Genomic DNA, 15,266 nt, shown 5'->3' on the forward strand with positions numbered 1-15,266 from the left:
TCACAGCACCGAAATAGCTCCAGGTTTTTATGCTGAGCCTATCCTTGTCAGGGCATTCATCAGGGAAACGACTAAGGATATTAAGTTAAAACTGTGAAGACATGTTGAGTGGGAATTATAACTAATTCAAAATATACTATGTGCATCTAAGGTTGTCAAAAAGGTGTATCTGCAACATTTGAGAAAAGGCTAAGGGACTGAAATTGAAATTTTCAGGGTATTTGATGGATGGTTAATTAATATTTGACTGTACTGAAGGTTTCAAAATGATAGGGGTTAGAATTCCTTCAGCCCTATTGACCCCAAGGTTATACTAACAAATGAGTTAAAAACACTTTTATTTGAATATCAATCTCTATACCTATCCATCCAAAGCACTATAGTATTGCTATTATGGAATTTTTTTATAACATTGTTTTGTTTTAATTATTTATTTTTTATAATTAATTTAGGAAAATAACAGTACGTAAGTGGCTATGTTCACTTGAACCCAATAGCAGGGACACAATAGAAACTGTGTACATTCCCTTTTTATCAAGTTTAGTTCTTTTTCTGGTCAAACTTCGATAATTACCAATAATATCCTCAACAAGAAATTCTGCAACACTTGTTCAATGTCAAGAGAAGGTGATTTAACAGCAATAGCAGAAATAAATAACTGGATATGTACTAATTAGGATAAACAACCATTTTCCAGAAAACTTTCTTTCATATCTAAAACTATGGAATCTTAGCCAAGTGAAGGAACTTTTAGGAATCAGCTCAGTTGCCAAAACTTAAAAATTTCTAGAAGTCTCATATCCTAACCTCACCATTTGTTTTTAAAATACAAAATGTTTCTGAAGAAAGCAATTGTCTACACAGTCAGATGTAACCTTAATAAAGAAAAATCTCAGTTAAAATTTATTATGCAGCAGTTTTTCTCCCTTTGGCGTTAAATAAATAAGACTTAATGTCAATTTTGCAGCTACAAATATTTTAAACCTCCTATTTCTTATATTTCAAACTGTGTATTACATTTCTTATTTTTGATTTTTAACCATTACTCATGGTTTAACCATTATTCAAGTGAATGCCTAGTATAAAATTCAACTCTTTTGCCTTGAATAGTCAGTCAGCTGAATGTTCAGTTCAGAGTCTTTATTTTGTAACATCAATCTCGAACGCTGCAAGCATCCACTTCAAATATTTTAACTCGACCAGAGTGAATTACTATTATCCCATTTACTCCTTTCGGCTAATCGAGAGGAAATGATTGAGTGGTTCCATTGTGATGGCATGTGACCTGGGACGACTTAGGTCTACAACAATAACTCTTCAGTATGATAGATTTCTATAATTTGGCAGGAGAACAAACAGAGACAGTTTCCCTAACTTTATCTCTCAGGCAGCATACGGGATATAGCTATTTTCTACATAAATAATGATACTCTTCCATCCAAATAAAACATAAGAAACAGCTTGTCACACAGGGCCATTTCGTTTAGTCTAGCGAAGGATAAGTTGAGAAACCGAGCACTTTCGTTTATGCTCTTCTATTGTTAGCTTCTAATCAGATATGCAACCTGAGTTTGGCCTAGCTTTTGCTTTACCGAAAAGCGTAAGTGATGAAATAATCAGCGATTTGTCCTCCTCCCGTTTAGAGCTTCATTTTTGAACTGAAATAAAGTTTAATCTGAAACTAAGTATAATACAAGATTTAACATAGTCCAAAGATCATATAAGAAAGCTTCAGGGTTGACACAGCCCCCCAGAGCCTGGCGGCAAGTGTTGAAAGTTATGCCTTGGGGGCATGTAAGGCTTCTTTTGGAAGAGGTGGCTATATAAATTTCAGAGGGGGTTCATTTGGTTGGAAAAAGAAAGTTCTAGTTCCATTTTTTAAGAATCAAAAGCGATAAGAGGGCAACCAGCCAGCCCTACCCCCTCCCTACTCCATCTTTTCCCCAAATGTATCCGATCGAAATCTTGACTTAGCTGTGTTGTTCAAAATATTCCAAAGATCAAATAACAATGCCTCCGGGGTTGACACTACCTCCTAGAGCCCAGGGCAAAGGATTGTAAGTTATGCCCCGATGGCATGTAAGGTCTTTGTAGATTGGGTTTGTCGTATAATTATTGGAGGAGCCTCTTTAATTAGAAGTTGAACTTCTAGTCTTAATTTTAAGAGTAAAAAATTATCGGAGGGCAATTAGCTCCCCCACATATATTTGTTTTTTTATGGAAGTAGCGGTCGTAAGAACTTTGGATTAGGCTCATTTGATTCGAAATGGGAAGTAATCGTTTGCTTCTTTTGAGTCAAAAGTGATCAGAAGGCAACTAGCCTCTCTTCCCTAAATGCATCCGATCGAAATTTTTATTGAGTGTTTTTGTTCAAAATAGCCGAAAGATCACGTAACAATACCTTTAATGTTGGGCAGAGCCCCCAGAGCCGGGATGGGGGTCGTAAGTTAAGCCCCTGGATGCTCATTTTATAGGACATTGCAAGTTCTAGTTGCTTCTTAAGAGTCAAAAGTGCTTATCCCTTGCTCTCGGGATCAAGAGGCATATAGCCCATGGTTTTGACGGAAACGGTGTTCGTATAAACTTTGGAGGGGGCTCTTTTTGAATTGTATTTTGAATTGGAAATTCAAAATACTCGCTCCTTTTTGAGAGTCAGAAGTGATGGGAGGGCAACCATTCCCCTTTACATACTTTGCCCTCAAATGGAACCGATTGAAATTTTGAGATAGCTATTTGGTTGAAAATAGTCCAAAAGGTTAAACAACTATGCCTCCAAGGGTGAAAACCCCACCAGCTCCTGGGGAAAGGGCTATAAGCTCTGCTAGCTGCGTATTGCGTACTTCTTGGCCATGGCTTCAATGTTATATCTTTTCACATAGGCGCTTGATATGGAATGGGTAGTATTTTAAAAATCAGAGGGGGTAATTCGACTGGAAGTTGGAAGTTTTAGTGCTCTTTTTAAGAAAAAAAATATGAGGACAACTAGGCCCCTCCCCCTCACTCCATTTTTTTCCAACTGCATCCAATAAAAATTTTTCGATAGTCATTTAGTCCAAAATAGTCTGAAGGTCAAATAACTATGCATTCTGGATGAAATGCATGTCGATTGTCAAAAGAGCGCATCGCCAATATCTCAGAGACAGCTGAGCGCATTAAGTTGAAACTTTCTTGGTATGTAATTAGGGGTGTATCCCATTTGAGCGCTTTCCCATTTGAGCGCCATGGCGCGCAAATGGGAATTTCCCATTTGCGCGCCGTATTTTAATTAGTTCAGTTGTGTCCCATTTGAGCGCCCGATAATATTTTGCGTATGTTAGGTGATATAGCTAGGTGATCAGGTAAATTTTTCGCAAATCATATTATTGACTTACGAATAAAGTAAACACACCACTCGATGCCTTTTTTAGGCTCTTTCCAAATATAATAATCATTTTTGTCGGAAATGAATTTTACCCCCACCCCTATGTATACCAATCCAGGGTATATATTTGCACATTAGGGGGGTGGGGGTAAATTTTAAAATTACCTCCCATTTACATCAGAAATAAAATTTACCCCCCCCTAATGTGCAAATATATACCCTGAATTGGTATATATAGGGGTGGGGGTAAAATTCATATCAGAAAAAATGATTATTCTATTTGGAAAGAGCATAAAAAGGTATCGAGTGGTATGTTTACTTTATTCTTATGTCAATAATATCAACTGCGAAAAATTTACCGACGGGTCTTCATGTCTGTTTTCCTCATACAGTATATAGCGGTGGATACCGCATAATGCATAAGTACCTGTATATACCTTTAGTAGTAAATATATATGGTATACATAAATACTATATATATTTACTTAGTTTATAATACTATAAATGGAAGTTATTTTCACAACCATTGACCCAATAAAATCCTCAGTTTTGTTCGTTGTCTTCGTGGCAATAAATATTTCTACAGGTCAATGTGGCAGCAAACCACGCTTCATCCACCGCAAAATCACAATTTTGGGTTTGGCGCTCAAATGGTACTCCGTGGCGCTCAAATGGGAACAAAATTCCATGGCGCTCAAATGGAACAAAATTCCGTGGCGCTCAAATGGGAAAGCGCTCAAATGGGAACACCCCGTAATTAGTACTATTAAATTAGAATTAGACACTTTAATTCTTACGCTAGAGACATGAAACTGAAGAAATATTTCATTATATTAACCAAAACCAAAACTTTGGCAATACAAGGAACATAAATTAATTAAAAACAAACTTTCCAAAAAGAAGTTTTCAAAAACAAGTATACTTTTTCCCAGAGGAATTTATCTGGGAGTGAGTTAAATAATGTAAATTTATACCCTCTCAAACATAGGCTATAGCTAACTAAATATATAGCAATCAGAAATGAACAGAAGCCAATTAAATAAGACTCTCCGAAAAAGAAGTTTTTGGAAGAAAAATAAAGGCCATATAAAATATAAAATCAGCATAAATAAATTTCAAAAATAATTTAAACGCAAAACGACTAAATACTTCTATTGAAGAACAAATAAAACCCAAAACGAACAGAAATTAAATATGAATAATCATAGCAAACAAACTTACTGCAGGTACAAACGAACATGCAATAGGTACTAATATAAATGGATTAATAATTCTTAAAACAAGTGAAATTTAAATTGAATATGCAAATCAAGCTTAAAAAAAACAGAGGCAACGCTATAGCGTTGCCTACACTAAAGGCCATATGAATCCAATGTTTTATAATAATTATTATTTTTTCTAGATTGAAACATCAGATAAGAATAACTCCGGAGTAGACACAAACCCCCAGGCCCCAGGGGCAGGCATTGTAAGTTATGCTCAGGGGGGGTATATGGTTCTTATAGAAGAGATGCTCGTATAAACTTCAGAGAGGTTCCATTTGATTGGCAATTGAAAGTTCTAGTTCATTTTTCAAGATTCAAAAGGGATCGAAGGGTAATTAGCCCCCCACTCCCACGCCCTTTTCCCCAGACCGTAACGACAAAAATTTTAAGATAGCGGTTTTGTTCAAAATAGTTCAAACATGAACTATAAAAAAATCTGGGGTCAACACAAACCCCCAGAGCCCGGGTTCAAGTGTTTTAAGCTATGCCCCGGGGGCATATGAGGTTTTTACGTAAGGGGTGGTCGTACAAACTTCAGAGATGGCTCATTTAATCGGAAACTGAAAGTTCTAGTTACCTTTTGATGAGCAAAAAAGGATCGGAGGGCATCTAACCCCCACCCCCTCCACATAATACCCGCTTTTCCATAAATGCATCCGATCAAAATGTTAAGATTGTCAATTTGTTTGAAATAGTCCAACGATCAGGTAACAAAAAACTTCGTGATAAACCATAATTCTAGGAAATTTTCGCCAGCATTATTCCGAGCACACAGGTATCCCATAATTCTGACGACACACATATCCCAACGTGCTATTAGAGTTGATAGTCCTCCATATCCAGCTAAAAACTTCTAAGGAGTGATTTTAACATTTTTCCAGAAACAATATATTCTTGGTGGAACTCTTCAATCCATACGAGCACACACTGAGTGTTATCGCAACTTCTGGTTGATAAGGAAAATTCTTGTATTTGTATGCCAGATATTCTTTCTGAAACAATGCCATTGATAGTATGATGTTCAATAATTGAAGTGAACTTGAAGTCACATGATGTCTAATAATCGAATATTTGATATGGATCCTAATATACAACTAGAAAAGATCTTTTTGTACTCTAATGATATCGAGCTGATTATTGATAATTGATAATTAATTATGGCTGCAACCGGCCAGGTATTAGTTTTTCTAATGTAATGGTCTTGAGCACACCAGTTTTCCATTTATGGGGCTTGCGCATGAGTTTGGGCCCCCACATTCCCATCCAGGACTTAATGATCCCCAACAGGGTCCCGAGCCCCCTACAGGGTCTGATGTACCCCTCCAGGGCCCCATGTCTCCCTAGATGTACCCAATTCCCCATCCAGGGTAAAAAAAACCTCATCCAAGTTTTTGCCCCCCCCCCTCAATTTTGTTTTACTTAATTTTTTTTCTACTTTTTTTACCTGTCTTAAAATGACATCAAATATAATTAATACAAAAAGAAATTCATTTGTGATATTTTTGAAATACGAAATGAGGATAATATAGATAGATTATTCGTGATTTTTACTATTAGAAAAATAATATTTATAGTGACATTTTTTCTTTTTTTCTTTAAACTTTTCTTTGAAAAATATTGTTTAGAATTTGAGTATGCATAAAGTCAAAATTAATAAAGTTATATATATTTTAAGTGATAATATGACAGCCCGATGAGGGAAATGATACAATTAAGTCTTTGGAAAAGTATAGCTTAGTATTGGGTTATGCATAAAGTCAAAATTAATAAAGTTATATATATTTTAATCAATAATACGACAGTCATATGAGGGGAATGCTGCAATAAAGCATTTTGTAAAATATTACTTAGTATTGGGTTATAGATAAAGCCAAAATTAATAAATTCGTATCTATTTTAACCGATGATACGACAGTGGTATGAGGAAAATGCTACAATAAAGACTTTTGTAAAGTATTGGTTAGTATTGGGGTTTGCTTTGATAAATGATACAATTGGAAATTGTAAGTGGGGTTGGAAATGATGCAATTAAGCCTTTTGAAAAGTATAGCTTAGTATTGGGGTATACATAAAGTCAAAATTAATAGAGTCTTATATATTTTAATCAATAATACGACAGCCATATGAGGGGATTGCTGCAATAAAGCATATTGAAAAATATTACTTAGTATTGGGGTATGCGCAAAGTCAAAATTAATAAATTCGTATATATTTTAACCGATGATAATACAGTCGTATGAGGAAAATGCTACAATAAAGACTTTTCCAAAGTAATGGTTAGTATTGGGGTTTTATTAAGTCAAAATTAATAAAGTCGTATTCATTTTAAGCGATGATACAATAGCCCTATGAGAGAAGTTCAGAGTTTTCTCAAAGAATAGAAAACAGTTCAAGTTCTGTTCTGAATTTTTCCATAAAAGAGAAAAAAGTTTTATTTCGATTCTGAAATTTTCCAAAGAAAAGAAAAGTTAAATTTTAATTTTGAATTTTTTCCAAAGAATAGAAAAAAAGTTTCACTTCAGTTCTGAATTTTCTCAAAGAAAAAAAATACAAGTTCTGTTCTGAATTTTTCCCTAGAAGGAAAAAAGTAGTACTTCGATTCTGAATGTTTTCCAAAGAAGCATAAAAGTTCCACTTTATTTCTGGATTTTCTCAAAGTAGAGAAAAAAAGTTCAAGTTCTGAATTTTTTCATAGAAGAGAAGAAAGTTACGGTTCGATTCTGAATTCTTTCGAAAGAAGAGAAAAAAAGTTACACTTCTGCTCTAATTTTCCCCAAGGAGAAAAAGTTCTACTTCGGTTTTGAATTTTCTCAAAGATGAGAAAAAAGTTCACGTTCAATTCAGAATTTCCCGAAGAAAAATGTTACACTTCGATCCTGAGTTTTCCCAAAGAAGAGAGAAAGTTCCAATTAAGTTCAAAACTTTCCCAAAAAATGGAAAAAAAACTATACTTCGATTCTAAACTTTCTAAGGAAAAGAAAAAGTTCCACTTTAATTCTGAATTTTTTCAAACAAGAGATAAATGTTCAAGCTCTGTTCAGAATTTTTCATAGAAGAAAAAATGTTACACTTTTGATTCTGTTTTTTTTTCGAAGAGGAGAATAAAAGTTCCATTTCAGTTCTGTAATTTCAAAAAGAAAAAAAAGGTAATCTGTTCTGAATGTTTCCATAGAAGAGAAAAAAGCTACACTTCGTTTCAGAATTTATTCCAAAGAATAGAAAAACAGTTACACTTCAGCTCTGAGTTTTCCCAAAGAGAAAAAATTCCACTTCAATTTTGAATTTTCTAAAAGAAGAAAAAAAGATACTCTTCGATTTTGATTTTTTCAAAGAATTGAAAAAGTTCCACTTCAATTCGGATTTTCTCAAAGAAGAGAATAAAAGTCAACGTTCTCTTCTGAATGTTTTTTCATAAAAGAGAAAAAGATTACACTTCAAATGGGAATTTTTCCAATAAAGAGAAAAGTTCCACTATAAGTTCTGATTTTTTTTCAAAAAATAAGTTCAAGTTATGTTCTGAGTTTTTCCATAGGAGAGAAAAATGTTACAGTTCGATTCTGAATTTTTTTCCGAAGAAGAGAAAAAAGCTATACTTCAGTTCTGAGTTTCCCAAAAGAAGAGAAACAGTTCCACTTGAGTTCGGACTTTTCACACACACACACACACACACACACACACACACACACACACACACACACACACACACACACACACACACACACACACACACACACACACACACACACACACACACACACACACACACACACACACACACACACACACACACACACACACACACACACACACACACACACACACACACACACACACACACACACACACACACACACACACACACACACACACACACACACACACACACACACACACACACACACACACACACACACACACACACACACACACACACACACACACACACACACACACACACACACACACACACACACACACACACACACACACACACACACACACACACACACACACACACACACACACACACACACACACACACACACACACACACACACACACACACACACACACACACACACACACACACACACACACACACACACACACACACACACACACACACACACACACACACACACACACACACACACACACACACACACACACACACACACACACACACACACACACACACACACACACACACACACACACACACACACACACACACACACACACACACACACACACACACACACACACACACACACACACACACACACACACACACACACACACACACACACACACACACACACACACACACACACACACACACACACACACACACACACACACACACACACACACACACACACACACACACACACACACACACACACACACACACACACACACACACACACACACACACACACACACACACACACACACACACACACACACACACACACACACACACACACACACACACACACACACACACACACACACACACACACACACACACACACACACACACACACACACACACACACACACACACACACACACACACACACACACACACACACACACACACACACACACACACACACACACACACACACACACACACACACACACACACACACACACACACACACACACACACACACACACACACACACACACACACACACACACACACACACACACACACACACACACACACACACACACACACACACACACACACACACACACACACACACACACACACACACACACACACACACACACACACACACACACACACACACACACACACACACACACACACACACACACACACACACACACACACACACACACAGAAGAAACTTTGAAGAAACCTTGAAGAAACTTTGAAGTTCCTAGAAGAAACTTTGCCAAATATCAAGTAGCTTAAGAAAAGGTGCTGGTACAATTGCTGGTATCTTATTTTTCCCATTGCAACTTCATCTGGAAGGAATGGTCGTTTAAACTTCGTAGGGAGCTCATTCAATTGGAAATCAGAAGTTTTAGAGGCCATTTTTAAGAGTCAAAAGTGATCAGAGGGCAAATAGCACGCCTCGCCTTCCCCCCCCCCAAATTTTTCCGATAAAAATTTAAATTATGTTTTAAAGATCAGAAAAAAAACTCCGAGGTCGACAAAACCCCTCAGAGCCCAGGGGCAGGCGTTATAAGCTATGCCCTGGGGCATATTTGGTTTTATGGAATGGATGACCGTATAAACTTCAGTTGGGGTTCTTTTGATTGAATATTAAAAATTACAGCTCATTTCTTAAGAGTCAAAACAGAACAAGTAGGTGAACTAGCCTCCCCCCCTCCCAAGTCCTTTTCTCCCAAAACCCATCCGATAAAATTTTGAGATAGCCATTTTATTGAAAATATCTCAAAAATCAGATAACAAAAACTCCCAGGTCAGTAGAACCCTCCAGATTCCGGTGGCAAGGGTTTTAAGTTATGCCCCGGGGGCATATAAGGTTCTTATACAAGGGGTGGTCGTATAAATTTCAGAGGTAGCTCATTCAATAGGAAATTGAAAGTTGCAGTTGAAAAATTGACTGTTGACTGTTTTTTGACTGTTGAAAAACAGTCAAAAGGGATCGAAGGTCATCTACCCCCCCCCCTCACCCTCTTTTCCTTAAATGCTTCCAATCAACTTGAGATAGACATTTTATTTTTAAGTTGTCCAACGATCAGATAACAAAAACTTCGCATCAGCATGCATCCCTCAGAGCTTAGGAGAACTAAGAGTTTTAAGTTTTTCCCCGGGGCCATACAAGGCTTTTATGGAAAACGTTGTCGTATAAACTTCGGAGGGGACTCAAATGACAAGAAATTCAGAGTTTTAGTTCTCTTTTTAAGAGTAAAAGTGATTCAATGGCAAATGACCCTCCCCCCATCAACCCTCATTTCCCAAAATATGTCCGATCGAATTTTTATATATACATTTTGTTCCTAAGTGACCACAAATCATACAATAAAAACTCATATATAACACAGCCCGCCAGAACTGGGGGGCAGTGTTGTTAATTATGCCCCCGGGGCATACAACATTTTATGGGGGGGAGGGTAGTATAAACTTCGGAGGAGGATCATTTGAATGTAAATCGGAATTTCTATTGTCCTTTTTAAGAATCAAAATTGATCTCAGGTCAGCTAGCCCCCTCCCCTCAAGGTCCTTTTTTTTCACCACATGAATCCAATCAAAATTTGTAGACAGTTATTTTGTTCAAAATAGTTTAAAGATAAATAACACAAACTCCGGGGTTGACACAACCTCCAGAGCCAGAGGACCAGCGTTGTAAGTTTCGCACCGGAGCATTTAAGGTTTTATGTAAGGGATGGTCGTAAAAACTTCAGAATTGGCTCACTTGATTGAAAATTGAAAGTTCTAATTACTTTTTTAAGACTAAAATGTGATCGAAGGATGTCAACCCCCTCCCCTTCCACCTCACGTACACCCTATTTTCCCTAAACGTAATCAATCAAAATTTTGAGATAGCCCTTTTGTTTGAAACGGTCCACCGATCAGAACACTAATGCTTTGGGGTCAACATAAATCCCCCCTTCATATCCTGGGGGAAGGGTTGTAACTTTTGCCTGGGGGTATATAAGGTTTTTGTGGAAAAAGTAAACTTCGGATGGGACTCGAATGACTAGAAATTGAAAGTTCTAATTCCCTTTTTAAGAGTCAAAAGAGACCAGAGGGCAACTAGTCTCCCTGCTGTCTTCACCCCAAATCCATCCGATCAAATTTTTGAAATAGTCATTTTGTTAATATAAGTCAAAAGATCAGACAACAAAACTCCAGGGTCAACAGAACCCCCAGAGCCCGGGGGCAAGTGTTGTATATTATGTCCTGGGGGCATATAAGGTTCTTTTATGAGGGTTCAAAGATCAGGCAAGCCTAACCCTCAATAAAAAAACTCGTTAATGATATTTTATTCCAAAACTTAAGGGAGCTGACCCATAAGTAGAAATGGGGGTACCAGCCCCACGACTCACCCCTGCTGCCATCTACAATTTAGTCTAACTCTGTCAGTACACCAAATAAGGGCATAGCCTCCCTAGGGAGAACACCTGGTTAATGGGGTCAATGACCTCTTTTTCCAAGGTCAATTTATTTGTTGTTGTTGTTGTAAGTGCACGCTCTCAGTGAATGTCAAGATCGATTTATTTGTTGTTGTTGTTGTAAGTGCACACTCTCAGCAAATGTCAAGGTCAATTTATTTGTTGTTATTGTTCAAGCCAAATGTTATGAGTTTCCCGGAAACAGTTAGATCACATGTTTCCTTCTCAGCCAATCAGGGAGTCGGTTACATCCCCCTTCTCAACCAATCAGAGATCTGCTTACATATGATTCTCCCCATTACATAACAATTCGCCCTTGAGATTTCGTATATAACGGTCAAGCAATTTGATTAAATTATCAGAAAGTATTTTGACACCGTGTAAATATCTAGAATTGATAATATTGATGAATTAGAAGCCTTGGCAACTACAATTTACCATGTAAGTTCCGTTTTAGTACATTTTCAAATAAAATTATTTTCCTTGGACATCCTCCAGTATATTCAACTAAAATGTAAATATATTCCTTTACCCCAAACCCCCCCCCCCCCAAACCATACAAACATCATTATAATCAATGGAAAACATAAAATATATTCTTTTTACCCTCTCGCCATTGTTTTACAATCCCAAATTCTCGCAAAAAGAAATACCATTTCGTTAAATTCCTTCCTTCTATATTTCCAGCTAAAGCGATCACTGACTTCTGTCAATTTTTAATGAAAATGCCACTCTGGTTTTGACATAATGCTCTACGCGAGGTTAAAATTAGCTGTCACCCATTTTCCTATGTGTTTATGAACGCGGCAGCCAAAGTCAAAAGGAACTGTTTCTCCGTCAAAATTAAATACATAAAATATTTTCTTTTACCCTCAATACCTAACCCCCCGCCCCGCACTGTTTTACAAAAAAACTCTCGCAAAAAGAAATAATTATCCTTTTGTTAAATTTATGCAATTTTAAGTGTTCTATATCCTAGCTAAAAGCGACAATTGACTTCTGTCAATTTTTAATGAAAATGCCGCTCTGGTTTTGACATAATGCTCTACGCGAGGTTAAAATTAGCTGTCACCCCTTTTCATATGTGTTTACGAGCGCGGCAGCCAAAGTCAAAAGGAACTGTTTCTCCGTTAAAATTAAATAAATAAAATATTTTCTTTTTACCCACAAAACCTAACCCACCCCCACTGTTTTTACAACTGTAATAATCACGATAGAAATTATTCTTTTTTCGTTAAATTTATACAATTTTAAGAATTCTATATCCTAGCTAAAAGCGACCATTGACTTCTGTCAATTTTTAATGAAAATACCGCTCTGTTTGACATAATGCTCTCCAGCGAGAGGTTAAAATTAGCTGTCACCCTTTTTAAAGCACTTCCTGTAAAAACCTTCACACATCCATATGGATTGTTCCTCCCCGTCAAATTAAATCGGTTTTTCATACATTTGCAATTTATTAATCGCAGGCCTATGCAATCTCTATTTGCAGAAGTGACTCGAGTTATTTTCAAATTAATGTCTAAAAATATTCAACTTTAATATTAAACGCCATAAAGAAAAGTCTTCAGGATTCGCATGAAGCTTATATTATGCGTAAATTGAATAGCATTTTAACCTATGTTTGCAAAATATTGGCCTATAGGATGCTGGGTTAACGATCTTTTTTTTAATCTAATTTAAAGCCTATAGACTGGAACATTTAATTTTTTTCTAAATGGTAAAAATAGAAACATTGATTTCTATCCTAAGGCTATAGACTACTGATTGTCATGATTTTTTTTCACAAGTTGTGTAATAAAAACGTTTAATTTCTGAGTTTAGTATATTTTTACTTTTTGCTTTACTGAAAAAAGATAAATGCTTTTCTAGACAAAATTATATGGATGAGGGTACTAACTTTCTTTCTGTAAAAATGGGGCAAATTATTTTGATACTAATTTTTTCTCTTCTTTTTAAGGGAAATTATGAAGAATGCGTGCCCCCACCTTCCAAGAAATCCAGAGGGGATGAGGCAGCCCCATCAGTGCCAGCCCCAATGCAGCCTGACAGAAAACTTAAGAGAGAGTGGGCGGATAACTACAATGCCAAAGCTACGCAAGATCGTGAAATAGCCGGCCCGCCACCCCCTTATCATGCAATATCGAGGGTCTGAGGGGTTGCCCCGCCTATTTAAGATCATGAGGATGCCCTCCAACACGCACTACCTGGTCCTTCGGGCACCCAAGCCAAGACGGATTATTCAGATGTAAGCATTTTTCCTACCTATCTATTTCTTCCAATTTTTAGTCCTTTTCAATCCCAATATAAACTTATCTCTGTGAGATATTAACCCCTATTACATATCTAAATGTAATTTTTTTTGCAAAGAAACCGCTCTTTTTCTAATCTTTCCAATTTTCCATTGTAGACATCTTCGCTTTCTCATAATAATATTTTTAGCTAATTTTCTAGTTTACTGTTAGAGAACCTTTTTATCACAAAATGCTATTTTTTGCTAGAATATTATAGTTTTAAGTGGCCTAGAAGTAAACCTTTTATTTCATCACAGTAAAATTATGTCAGAGATATTAAATGACATTGTTCCCCCTTTTAAATCAGATCACTGTTATCGCATACATTCAACAGTCTGCTGAATCGGCTCGTAGTGAAGCCGAAAAGGGGTACTATATCCCGGACATAATTTCCTCATAGAAAACTGCCTTTGCGTTATAAACTGCCGTTTTATTTAAACACAATTTTCTATGAGGAGGCTATCAAGTAAAGACCACGGTTTTTCAAAAGCTGATTAGTTTCTACCCATTTCTTCCATCTTTTCGCTTTTCGCTTTTTTTTTAACACTGTAAAATTAAAATTTCATAGATTTTAAATATGTTTTTACCCCACTCAATTTGTGTTGGACAGAGATTATAGCATTGCAATGTCTTACACATAGGCCTAATTCTAATTTGCGTAACGATTGTCTAGATCCACTTGCCTAGATTTTGCATGGAGAGACATTCCTGAATAAGAATTAACGGTTCTCGAATTTAATTGTACTGTTTCCCAGAGAATACGCTTGGAAACAGAACAGACACGAGATTAAAAATAATCTAGGCTCATTTGGAGTCCTAGACAACCTGTACGGGAAGTAGGCGAAACGACTTATGCCGCCTAACAATGCGGTTTTTTGAGACATTATGTAAATGGCCGGGAGCCGCGGAGCCCGGAATGCGCCGATGGGTCCGGGAAGCGCTGTGGGGCAAGGTTAGGGAAGCGCCGGGGGATGCGCCACGGGTCAGGGAAGTGCCACAGGGATGCGCCACGAGTCAGGGAAGCGTTGGGGGAAGCGCCACGGGTCAGGGATGCGCTGTGGCTCCGAAAAGCGCCGAAAAAAAAATAAAATAAAATTAGTAGGGGTGATTTGAGCACTGAAAATAAGCTATTTTTTTCACAAAATAAAATTACAGTCTTCAATGTAAAGCGGAATTGTAGTTCGTATTTATCTTATATTAAGTTTGTTTTTCTTTCAGTTG

This window comes from Artemia sp. Qi Xiang Cuo, chromosome 2 (assembly GCF_049724085.1).
Source record: "Artemia sp. Qi Xiang Cuo chromosome 2, ASM4972408v1, whole genome shotgun sequence".
Classification (NCBI taxonomy): Eukaryota; Metazoa; Arthropoda; class Branchiopoda; order Anostraca; family Artemiidae; genus Artemia; species Artemia sp. Qi Xiang Cuo.